The sequence below is a fragment of the Triplophysa dalaica genome, chromosome 1, assembly GCF_015846415.1.
Source record: "Triplophysa dalaica isolate WHDGS20190420 chromosome 1, ASM1584641v1, whole genome shotgun sequence".
NCBI lineage: Eukaryota > Metazoa > Chordata > Actinopteri > Cypriniformes > Nemacheilidae > Triplophysa > Triplophysa dalaica.
The window spans coordinates 12,497,435-12,509,849 of record NC_079542.1 but is presented as its reverse complement, the minus strand read 5'-3'; the positions used below and the strand labels follow the sequence as shown (position 1 = coordinate 12,509,849).

Here is a 12,415-nt window from a genome sequence, read left to right as displayed (position 1 = left end):
TGGTGGCACAGGGCATATCATTGAGGAGCGCCATTGTTAAAAGACATCTGCTCTCCCATCTGATGTGGATCACTATCCTGTCTTCAAGGCCGTAAGTCATTTGTATCCGTAACATTTCAGAACAGTGATTGCCATCCATCTCTTAGAGTACTTGAAGGTTACTTGGAAATATTTTGATTAAGGTTAACCTGTAAGACTTTGGTACTTCCAACTTTTTGTTAAACATTTGTTCATTCAGGTTTGTGTATAATTATTTGTGTGATATTTTATGCTTGTCAAGCTGCTATGACATTTGATTTATATTTATACAAAACTACAAATTACTTTAGTAAACGTCTCTTCTGGATTGTAAAGATTCTCTAAGATTTGGCGTTAAGAAAACTGGCTTAGGTGTGTCATTAAATAGAGAGGAAGCAACTCCGTGAATCATTTTTCAACATTATGATTTATTTCTTATTGTTATAATGACCACCTCAATTATATTAATGATAATAATAAATGATATCTGATATAAATCAAAAGGAGCACATTTCTGAAAGCATGCTTAAGGGTTAATGATCGGACTATGGGGTGAATTTCTTTTCACTCATATTTATTCGCTGCTGTAAATACACAGAACAGAGAAACTTGTGCAGTCCTGCAACCAAAAAAAGAAAGAAACAGAGTGAAAAAACGAATGGCCTCAAGCAGAGAAATTAAACAACTCAGGCTGTCCGGATATAAATAGTTTAATCTTCGCTTCATAAATCAGGTGGTGAGCGTTCGTTTGGCCTGAGCGAGGCCTTCAGGTTCACACTCGACCCTCTGTAAACATGTTTTCTAGTCAGGCCCCCCCAGAGTGATTCATCCAAAGAGCCATAATCAAAAACAATAACCATTGGAAAGCGTAAATGTTTGAGAACGTTGCTGAGAAGTATGAAATAATAATCTGTGTGTGGCCTGCAAATGCTGAGAATGCAAACATTTCACAATAAAGTTGTTTAAATATAGACCTTGGCATGGATGACTAAGAGATAGGACATGCTGCGTTAATTACACCCGCTCATAAAAATAAACCACCTCTTTATAATATGACTCTCCATACTTTGGGATTTAACCTATTAAATGGCAGTGAGGTGTGTTGCTCAGATGTGAGGAAGGGCTTATTGTTAAGAGTGAAAACACAACAAGTTCTGAAAAAATAGAGAGAGAGAGAAATAGCTGTACAGTCAACAAAAGAACATAATGTTTATTCTGAACTTATAGACTTTGGAATTCCTCGCAGCCATTGTGTGGCATTAGGACGAGAAAACAGCTCGACTAAGTGCACGTTTATTATTCTTAAACCGTGTGAAAAGTAATATGCTTTAAGGACCCGGCACATGTATCGGTGGAGCTGCAGAGGGCCCACACATAAAGTTTGAAGTTTCATCAGGGGATGCGAGAAATGGATTATTTTCCTAGAGCGTGGACTTAAGTTTTTAAGTTCACTGCCGGGTGGCCCATTCCTATTAGCCATGTTAACATAAGAATAGAGGTTGAGGAGGAGAGAGGGAGAGAGAGAGGGAGAGAGAGAGAGAGAGACCAGGTTGCTGGGGGTGGTTTGAATTATTCCTTGCTCTGCATAGCAGGGGCGGTTGTTATCCACTTAGAACATCATGTATTATGTGTTTCACTTCTAAATTGACTAATAAAGTTTAAGATGTTCAGGTAATGTTCAAATCAGGGATGTCATTTTTACCATCCTAAGTCAGTCTTGCCCGAGCCCGACAAGTTTTTGTGGGCAACACGACAAACACACGTCCCAACTTAGACGCCTGGCTGGAGAACAAGGAATCCGGTCACAGAAGCGAGCGCTCCGGCTAATCACGTTACACTGTTTTTGCTTAACATTAGACTTGGTTTACCCCTGAAACGGCATGGAAAGAGCAGAGGCAACTCTTAAGTCTGAGAAGTGGCATGCCATTATGAATAAATGTTTGTATACATTTGTTGTGTATCTTGGAGTGCGCACATGGCGAATGGACTGCGCTTAAAGACATCTGGATGCGATGAAATAGAATTTGTTTAAACAGAACGAAGCCCCTCTCGCTCCACCTGGAAAGCCACCCAGAGCGCACGCCGCTCATCACCGCGCACTTGTGCAGCGATTTTAATACGAATATATTGACTGATATTTCAGAACAGCGTTATTGAGGCTTTTGAAAATGTGAGAAGACTCGCACCGCTCTCGCTGAAAGAGTGAACATGAATGCAGTGACTTCACATAACACATGCCTAAACTGCATTTGTGGCATTAGGCTTTTTAAAGTTATTTAGAATATTGAATAATATCACATAGAAATATTTGTGATCATCTCTAAAACTGTTTTCATATCATCAATAATGTAGCCCGTGTAGTAGTTTTTTTCTTTTTCAGTTTTTTTATTATTATTTATTATTTATGAAACACTGATCTATACTTTTTTATGCAAATGCAAAGCAAGTCTCATGATTTGCTGCCTATTTCTTAAAGAGATTGCGCTATTATTTACGCCTACATTAATTTAACGTTTTCACACTGGGCTGTGGTCTTAATGGCATGTCTGTTAAAATGACTGCGTCAGCTGGACATGTAAATAATAAACCATCTAAATGTAAAACACTCCACTGCGATCTATGGCATATTAATCAGCATGTTTAATGAGCGACTGCTGATGAAGGGTCGGACAAAAGGAAAGAGCGGGAGAGAAGTGGAAAGGAGAATGTGCATCTAAGAGACACCTATGGATTTATCAGCCTCTTAATTCTATTCAAACAAATAGTCCGGGACTCTTGGATGGCGGTGCAGAAACACGACTAGGATAATAAGCATCATGGAAGCTAATCAGATCTCTAAAAGGAATTGATTGTTGGTGTTTCCGAAAGAGCAGGAGAAGGCTTGACAATAAGCTGAAATTTAAGTGTTAATTTTTATGCTAATCTGTCAGCATCTCCATGTGATGCAATTTGGTTCCCTGCTTCGCAGATATGAAATTGTCCCGCTCGCAGAGAAAATGTCAGCTTGCCAGACCCTGAAAGCTTGTAATTTATTAGGTATGTTTCTATTAGTATGTGTAACACTTGTTAGCCAGCCTCTCTTTTACACACACACTTGTGCACATACATACCCCCACACTCACACGTACACACACAAACGCAGACTTGCATGCTCCATGTGTGTGCTTCTCAGCCCGCGGCCTTAAAGAGCGTCTCAGATCAGTGGCCATAGCACCAGGGCATTAATGTATTATCATATATCGGGTGGTCCTTGCCCTGTGGACAAAAGGCTGTTTAATACAATTTAATGACATTCCCAAGCAGGAGGGAGAGAGGGGAAAAGAAAGGGCAGAGCCCAGATTAAATTAGCATTTGTGGTTCTTATAGTTCACCCATGCAAAACTTAGCAACAGAAAAGCTACGATTCCACCCTCCTTCACAAGTTCCTTCACCAAAGCAGTAAGAGTTGTGGTGACAGTGAAACAGAATGTAACACAGGTTGCGGATCATAACCGGTCAGGGTCATGTTCCCCAAAGGCCACGATGTGATTGATTTCCTGTGTGGTGCAGTGATGTCATGCACAAGAGACACAATGTGGTAACAGCCGGTGGCTTTGTCCGAAACCTAAGCAGTTGCCTGACTGCCCAGTCAGTCAATCTTCAATTACTAAACAGAATGCATTTTGTATATTTAAAGGTTACTTTTGATCTAAAATATTCATATGAGCTCATAACCAATGAAATATTAGCTAATCATAATGTTTTAGTCATAAGTTGGAAAAAAGTTGAATGTAAAATTCATTATTGTGGGATGTCATAGGCAGCAAATAAAACATCTGTGATGCCTTAAATTAACAAGATTAAGGCACTACAGGCATTACTTTAACAATACTTTTCCATATACTGCCTATAAGGACGGCCTTTTTAAGCTTTAACACACAGCCAGTGTATTTAGTCATCTATGGGCTGTCCGCCGGCACGGATCTCAGCGGTGATGCTCGAGTTTCTTAGTCTTCATCTTTATACATCTATATCTTTCTCTCCCTCTGTCTCGCTCTCCCCCTCATTTACTCTGTGTATCACCCCTGTTTGTGTTGTGTAAGGAAGCCAGTGTCGGGCATCCAGCGTTACTGCATGCTCCACGAACACTCAGAATACTTTGTGTAGTAGGTTTGGATGCAATTCACATATAGGTCAATTAAATGCGGCAACATCTGCTCTCTTCTAACCATTTGCATACAGTATTCATATGTTAATGATGTCCCTTGTTTTGTGTGTCTGTGCGTGTGTATGTGTTTTTCACTTCCTCCCCTCCTCCTTGTTCTTTTGTAAAAAAAATCAGAGATACAGATTTTTTGGATTCAAAACGCTTCGTGTGGCGACTCCAAACCGGATAGTGCCGTCCTATTTTTATTTCCTCTGCCTCTCTCTGGCTGAAAGCAGAAACTGCTTCGCGGCAGCCGAGCGCGGGCTTGTTTAGCTGCCATTGGCCCTGATTTGAACAAGAATCCTTCTACTGTAGCTGCAAAGGAAGTCCTTGCCTTTGGAAAGCAGCTTAACGCCTTATAAATCAGTGATGAGGCAGATGGACCAGCGATAATCTATTTAGAATGCCTCACAGCAAATATTGTCGTACAGATGATTAGAGATTGAGCTATTTTAACTCGGCCTTCTCTCCACCCTCACAGCAAATCTTCTGCTTCTCTGAATGATTTAAATTGGTGACTTTCCTTTCCCCTTCTTTTCCTCCCTAAATATATCAGCGTTTTTGAAAGCGCACGTGGGTGCGCACGCACGGGCACGCAAAATGGGGTAGTGTACATGTTTTACGACGCCATTTTCTTGGCAGGCTTCAATAGCGTGGCGTGGAACAAAGAGAGCAGGGAGATGGGCCCGAGCCAACAGGCTAATGACAAAACGCACGCTTCTTAACCCAGTATTAGGGGGACGCGGTAAGAGCGCGGCTCTGCGTGAGGGCTATAACCACACGGAAGGCCCTGTCCGGTTTTATGGTCGATAGGTCCCGATTTAGCACGAGGCCACAGAAGACAGCCCAGAGGATGGATGGATGGAGAGAGAGAGAGAGAGGGAGAGAGAGGGGAGAGGGCGGAGTGCGAAAATGAAGTGGAGGTTGTCAGATGTGGCAGCTGCTTGGAATCCTGATAAATATAAGTCCTTATTGATCGGTTGAAAATGAAAGATCCCAGAGTGGCGTGCAGTATTTAGCTTCTTGTCTGCCGAGCGCGTCAGCGGTGGCCTTGCCTCACAGGGATAGATTTTCAGCAGCGCTCTGAGCCACGGCTTTGATTTCATCTTTAACCTTTTTCGGGTGCTTTTCCTTGACCTCTGCGCCACTGCTGTGATTCAGTGAATTTGTTACATTTGGCCTGACACCCTCTCTCTCTCTCTTCCTCTCTTCTTTCTGACAGAATAAAGACTCATCACTACTGTCATCGCTTGTTGCTCCACAGACTCAGTGGCGGGGTGAGTCACGGTCTCTTCAACCTGACGGGCCCCGGAACAGTATGCATTTAGAGTGATCAGGTAAGCCAGAGTCACTTACTCCCCACACTCGAATCCTATTCACTCTTTGAAAAAACACAATTTAAGATTTGTAGCATACATCGACACCTGTACCAAATTAGCATGCATGCTCAGACACAGGGCATACATTTAGTCACATGCCAGCTCACTGATCTCAGGTCTGCACGCTTGAACAGTCATAAGATAAATTGTAAGGCATGTTCACTTACCTACTCGTCTTATATCGTCAGTGTCAGGATGAGATTAACTGATCCTTAAGACTGATCCCAAGCAGACAGTCCATTTGAAGTAGCACGTTTTGTGCTGAACACTTGTAATCTTCTACTGCAATGTGTCTTAAAGCTGAGCACCTAAATGACATATAAAAGCCCAATTTAGAACAATTGCTTCTCCAATTTGCTTTTCAATCCAGTTCAAGCCTTTTCACTGGCATGTTTCATGTGCGGACATCATGAATGTGCAATGCACAAAAGCACTATAAGGAAGAAGACTGCACTTTCGTCTCAGTTTTACTGTTTTGAGGTTTCGAGAAAGTGCAGTTAAACAAGTTTTCGCTAGCAGGTTTAGATTTTTCTCAGTATATATTTAGTCGAGGAAAAGCAAAACTGAGCAGATCAAGTGAACAAATTATATGTGTTGTGTTTTTTACATATATGCCGTTTTTGTTTGGCAAAAGATTTTATAATTTATTTTTGTGACTTTTTGATTACATGTTTCTGTCATAAATTGTTTTGTGTTTACTTATAGTTAACTGAATAAATTTAGCTGAGTAGTATAAACGCTGTTATTTTAAATCAATGCATTTTCAATAAAAAGCATCTTTTCTCCTGGGTGAAAAAGGGAAAATAGTTTCAACTAAATACATGAAATGTTTTTTTAAAACCAAATAAAAAATAAAGAGAAGCAATAATGATTTACATTTTCACATATTTTAAGAAGAAATAAAGGGTGAAAAAAGCCGCCTATGAATAAAAGTCTTTTCCTCCTCCCTTCGTTTGAACAATGCTCCAGAACACTTTTAGATAGATTATAAATCCCCCTATGAGCGAGCCTGCAACAGCTGTTGGCAGACATACTAGATATGAGAATAGCAGCATAGGATGAAGGAGCATTAAAAATTAATATGCTATTTAGCCTAGGTGTATTTTAGGTATTTGACATTTTCATGTCCGGGACGGACTAAATTTATTCATAGTACAGAAAATAAAAAAATAAAAATAGAAAAAAGATTGTGGACGGGTGGGAAGAGAGCTGTAAGCAGAGAGGGCTGGTCTTTTTTTACGGTCACCCTTTCATTCAGTAATGATAGGTGTTCTAGACATCGTCTACGGAGAAGACTGGAGCCCATTATGGGCACGGTAATAATTAGCACATGCCACAAAAGGAACCGTTTGCCTCTTAAGCCTCTGCTTAATGCTTTTTTGTCGTTTTGTTTTGCTATTTTTATTTCTATTTATTGTGTTTTTCCGTTGTTTTTTTCCCTTCCTTTTGTGTTTTGAATGGTTAAAGGAACAGTGTGTGTATTTGTGTGTGTGGACGAGACAGTGTGAGTGGAAATCCCAGCTTCAGTAGTGATTAATTACTAATACTCCCTCAGAACATCTCTCTATCCCTGACTATCTAATCACACTGAAATCTAAGACATGTCCTGAGAGGAGAAGAAATGATAGGACTGCATGGACCCTCTCTCTCTCTCTCTCTCTCCCTCTCTTCCTCTCTCTTCTTCGTAACTTTATCAATCTCCCTCCTCTTTCCTTAACTGTCTATCTTTCTTTCTCTAAATGGCACAGCGATCCCTTCTGTCCTTCTGTCTAACATCCCTCTTCCTCCCCGCTCTGCTATAAAACCATCAGTCCGTACGTGTCTGCCTCTCGCCTGACTTTTTTTAACGTGGCCCACTCCCCCTCACTTCTCTCTCTCTTTCTCTCCCTCTCAGGTGTTATATATACACATACACTGTTACTCCCTGAGGTAATATTTAGCAATAGCATGCTTAACACCACAACCCTCCAGTCACAGCTCTTCACATCATGCTTAAAAAACAGAGACTGGTGACACGCTTCTAAATCTGCTGTATGTGTTTCTATCTCTGAGCTTTTATTTAACAGTTATAGCTATTACAGGATCACAAAAAATATCTCAAGGCAGGGATAATTTCCATAGATATCTCGCACTACAAAGAGAAATGAAAATCAAAGCGTTGCCGTCGTTTAAAGAAAGACGGAGACTTTTCGAATGACAATCTTCATTTTGTGGGTTTTTTTTCGTTGCCTGTGGAGTATTTGCATAGCTGAAGTTAGCAGTCTCTTATGACAGGCTTGTTAGAACAAACAAAAATACTCTCTAGAGACGCTCTCTACCACACAGAGTGATGCAAACTTACATATATTAACAGCGCGTTGTAAAAACACTAACTATCATAGGGAGCCGTCTACCCAGAATCCTCGGCGTATCTCATCTGCGTTTGTCAGCCCCGTGTCACCGTTGTCAGTCATTAAAGAGTTGCTTGAACGTCGCCATGTTTGATGTTTTCAATGTTTAGTTACTTTGTTGCCGTGTTTAGACATGTGTGATGAGAACCTCGGCCACTTTGGGTCAGCGTGCGTGCGGCGTGTTTCCCCGTGTGGCGGGCGGGTTGGAGTGTCATAGGGGATGTGCCTTTGAGGCCGTAGTGCGGCAGATTAGCGTCTTTTCTTATCATTCAAATCGAGCCTTCCCTCCCTTTGAAAAACATATCGTACATATCCCCTCCCTCTCCCCCAGTCGCCCCTGACAACAATCTGTGGCCATGATGGCTGACTCCAAGGAGCTTTCCAGAGCAAGCGGCGGAGAGAGATTGTCAGGGGATGTCGGAGGGAGGGGTTGTCCGTCCCGAACCCTCTCCCACATCATCAGAGTGCGATCGCAGCTGGGTAATTGATATATGGCTGAGGCCGTCTCTTCTCCTCACCCTTGTTAAGGTCAACTTATCTACATTTCACTCTTTATTTCTCCACTCCCATTATATTCCACCGCAGATATTGACTGACTGGTGCGGCCTGTCCTCCTGAAAATATGAATTGAGGATGAAACAAGTGAGCGTGCGAGGCGAAGAGGAAGGGGGGGGGCTTTATTTCAGTGCCTAACCCTTGCCTGTTATCAAAGTAACTTCCAGCTTATTAGTAACAAAAGGCCTTTTTCTCCTGCTCTCATCCCTCCCCCTCCTCCTTCGCCCTTTGTGCGGGCCGTGTTCGCCAGCGCTTCCTGAATTAAACTGCTGGCTTCCTGTTCTTTTATATGCATGGCCACATCTGGGGGAGCTTGCTCACAGCCCCGCTGCTTAATAACAATCACCTTCTCTTTCAGTTGCCCCTGATTGTTTCTAATTCACTCTGACAGATAGTGGCTGACAAGCCGCCCGCGCCTCCTCCCTCCGTGACCCTGGCTCACTCACCATACTTATACCGCCTGTCATTTTTAATATTTGATTTCGCTTTTAAAGTTATGTGTTTTAGTCCAATGATGAAATCAGCATTTAAACGAAACACAAAATGAATCTCTCCCACTTTCTCCAGCCTTCTTTTTTGGCACCAGCTCTCTCTCTCCTCTCGCTCTCTTTCTCTCTTTGGTTTTCTCTGTTCTGGAAGACAATGGACTGAAGGTGGTTTAAATGCCATGCAGGGTGGCGAGATGGTACGTCGTGCTATGGCATTGTAGAGATGATTTTCTTGTTGTTTCTCAGATGGAATCCATCTGGACGTGTGGACTGGAGGACTCTATAAAACCGAAAGGATTGGATAGAGTCATGACCATGTTTTCCATTTATTAATGTGAAAGGGAGTGTGAAGGAGCGCTCGGAGCAAACATTTTATTCAACAATTATTCACCATCGGCCTCGGGCTCATAGATTTGCAGAGGTTTCACTCAAATTGTTCGCAGTTGATATTCATTAAAGACGCGTAGACGTGCATTATTTATATTTATTTATTTTTTGACAGCGTAGGGCCACCGCTGGATTGTTGAGAGCATGGATGGATGCATTGACAGGTAGATGAATTGCATTTTGTGAGAAATCCATTCAGTTATTCGATTAAAAAGTACAACCAAACTTTGATTATAAATAAACTTTTGTTAGTCAGCTCACCGATGGTCACGTATGCGTTGCGAATAATTTAACCAAATATGAAAATTCATCAACGTTGCTTCACTCTCTTGTTGTTCCGACCCTTATGATTTCACTTTTTTAGGGAACGCAAAAGTCAAAATGTGACGAAAGGCCAAGTCACCATTGAATTAAACACCACAAAATCATCATTTATTACATACTTCAAAATATCTTCTTATATGTTCTGCAGAAGAATGAAAGTCATACAGGTTTGAAATGACAAGAGGGTGAGTAAATGATGACAGAGTTTTCATTTTTGGGTGAACTATCCCTTTAATTGTGTGGAAAAAAGAGCACAGTCAATATTCTTCAAAATTTCTCCTCTTGTGTTCTACGGTGGCAAGAGAAGTCACATGGGATTGAAATAACATGAGAGTAAGTAATTAACAGAGTTGTCCTTTTTGGGTGAACTAACCCTGTAAGAACCTGGCTCGTGCGATTTAATTTCTCTATGATGCTCAAAAACGTATCAAAGCCACAGGGAGAACCAGATAACGGACGAGAAACAAGGAGCCTGTAGAGTCTGGCAGTTAACTACAGTACTTGCCAGTTACAGAGCAATTGACATCAAATACTTTCATCCTCACATACGCATGCATCATTATTTTTACAAAGCACTACGTATAGTTCTTTAATCAGTCAAACGCTGAATCTGTGCCATCATAATGCACCCCTCACACTTCCTGTTGTTCAAACACTATCCCACTTGAAATCAATGGAATTGTATTTTTAACTTGCTTCAATCAAAACACCCACACTGTTTGTGTGCTCTGCTCTCTCCATCAATAGTCTTAAGAATGAAAATTAAACTATTGTGTTGACGTTCAACCTAGCGAACACAAAGACGTTGCATCATTCTGGGACGCGACAGTGCCTTGGGCATGCCCAAGTCCAGCATTTCTTTTTATTTTTTATTTTTGAATGACAAAAACAGAACTAATTGGAGAACCAGTGCATGTTTTTACTAAAGGCGCAATTTAATTACATTTGAACCGGGACTGAGTATTTTGGGAATGTGATATATTCGTTCAAACAATTGAAGCGAGAGAAACGCAATATTTGTTTTGCTTTGATTAGGAGATTGGCAGGGCATTTTTTTGCAGAAAGGAAATAAAAATCTTTCCTCAAACCAAAACTTTTGGATTCCTTTTAACCAACAGAAGAGTCTTCAAGTTTTGTCAACTCAAGTTTTTTTACATGATAATGCCACCGTTTATATTGTAGCAAGGCTTGTCCTGAAGGGGTGCGCTTGTGGACTACATTAACCAGCTTGTAGCATTATTTGTCCTTTAGTGGCACTGCAGATAAATACTTTATTAATAACTTTCTAAATAATGTAAAGTGTATTGTTGTCTCCGAGGTTGTATTAATAAACATGACGGAATTTATTTGTCTTTAACAAAGCATGATTAATGCACATTAGCGTGTGGATTACTCATTCACACGCTCCTCTTCTCCCTACCCAATAAAAAACAAAAAACACACCCATCAACATTAAATATTTATGGCATAATATTAATGGTTTTGTAAAGAAAATAACAAGTTATTAATCCTCTGATTAACAACTGATTAACCTTTTTATTAAACACGTGATCCGTGCTTCATGGATTCAGGATGTGTCGCTCGAGTGTGCTGCGGAATAATTATTTTTGTGTCTTTTTTAATTGCAAAAATTGCATGGATGAACTGTTTTTCTGCCCTTATTTCCTTTCTTTTCAAACATGCACAGATAAAGACAGATAAGCAGTTGCAAGAGGAGATTTTGTCAAAGTAAAATGACCCCGACATATTTTACAATAAAATTGGATTAAATATAGCAGGACATGTCTGCGGACAATGAGGTTTAATTCATGCATCCGTTTATTTCCATTATTGTCATATGTGGGAAAATAGGCAGAATACACACGCTGCTTTAGTACGCCCCTCTTTTTCTGTATCTGTCTCTGCTCATCTCGCTGCCATTGTGTGTATTTTTAGGTCTCATCTGAGTCAGTTCAAGCACAATTATGCTTATGTTTCCCACAGCCAAGTGTGACTCCATCTTAGGGACAGGAAACCGAAAAAAGAAAGAGCTGTCCAGTTAGTTTTGAAAATAAAATTGAAACTATGTCATGTATAAAATTTCACATTGTCATAATTTCCTGCTGCTTTTCAGCTTCTACATACAGTATACAAACAGAGAGAAAGTGCATTTAAAGTTGAACCGCATCTAGCAGGTCCCTCCCCTCTGTGACCATTGAATCTCCCTGGGAACCTTCTCAGGTGATTAATACAAATGTGGGGCCTGGGCTGTTTTACGAACATAAAAAATGTCATTCATAATGCGTTTTATACCCTGACCCCTGCCATCTATTGTGTTCCTATTCTTTAGCTCGCAGAATCCATCAAAGGCCATAGTGTTGTGAAAATCGACAACAATAGCAGTCTTTGTGTGGAGATGTATATGGGGATAAGGGTGTTGGGACACTTGTTGTTTTTTATGCGTGGTCTTATGATGGATTGGTGCTTGTTCGGTTGGGTGTCTTTGTAAACATTCACACACTCTATTTTAATTTTTCTGTTTTTTAGATGGACTGATCTCACCTTCAGTGACTTTCTCTCACCCCCTCTCTCACTTTACATTCTCTTTTTTTTACTTTCCTCTGTCTCTCCGGCTGTTGAGTGTTTCTTTCTGCATCTTAACCTTTTTCATCAAAGCCCTTTATCATTTTTTAACTTTCATCGTGGAGT

General features: G+C 40.7%; 1 protein-coding gene across 7 annotated transcripts in view; it reads left to right on the top strand.

The window, feature by feature from the left end:
• znf536 (zinc finger protein 536) overlaps positions 1-12,415 on the top strand; it is a 217,709-nt gene that overhangs the window by 99,308 nt on the left and 105,986 nt on the right. For all 7 annotated transcript variants that reach the window (XM_056749593.1, XM_056749594.1, XM_056749591.1 and 4 more), the window contains one exon: positions 5,427-5,541. The gene's annotated coding sequence lies outside the window, so the exon portion shown is untranslated. The remainder of the gene's footprint in view (positions 1-5,426; positions 5,542-12,415) is intronic.